The sequence below is a fragment of the Acanthisitta chloris genome, unplaced genomic scaffold, assembly GCF_000695815.1.
Source record: "Acanthisitta chloris isolate BGI_N310 unplaced genomic scaffold, ASM69581v1 scaffold45009, whole genome shotgun sequence".
Lineage (NCBI taxonomy): Eukaryota > Metazoa > Chordata > Aves > Passeriformes > Acanthisittidae > Acanthisitta > Acanthisitta chloris.
The window spans coordinates 438-971 of record NW_008691682.1 but is presented as its reverse complement, the minus strand read 5'-3'; the positions used below and the strand labels follow the sequence as shown (position 1 = coordinate 971).

Genomic DNA, 534 nt, shown 5'->3' with positions numbered 1-534 from the left:
GGAGGAGAGGACATAAGGGATGGGGAGGAGCACAGGACCGGAATAAGGATGGGAAAGGGGAAGGGCTAGGGATGAGGAGGAGAGGACATAAGGGATGGGGAGAAACACTGGACTCAGAGGCGCCGCTGGTGTAGTGGTATCATGCAAGATTCCCATTCTTGCGACCCGGGTTCGATTCCCGGGCGGCGCAGGAGAGTTTTATTTTGAGATTTTTTTCTCCATCCTCGTTTGAACTCATCCCTGTTAATTCCATTCCGTTGTTTTCACTCATTTACTCTTCATCCCATTAGTTTCTCATTCCTTTATTTTCTCAATTCTTTACGTTCTAATTCCTTTACTTCTAATTCCTTTACTTCTAATTCCTGTACTTATCTTCTAATTCCTTTACTTCTAATTCCTTTACTTATCTTCTAATTCCTTTATTTTCTAATTTCTTTACCTTCTAATTCCTTTTCTAAGTCCTTTATTTTCTAATTCCTTTACCTTCGAATTCCTTTACTAATTATTTACCCCATTTTACGTTTCCGCTCCCCT

General features: G+C 40.6%; 1 non-coding gene across 1 annotated transcript; it reads left to right on the top strand.

Moving 5' to 3' along the window:
• The first annotated feature begins 119 nt into the window (after positions 1-119).
• Positions 120-190, top strand: TRNAG-CCC. The gene has a single exon. It is a non-coding gene; the product is annotated as a tRNA-Gly (tRNA).
• The last annotated feature ends 344 nt before the right edge of the window (positions 191-534 follow it).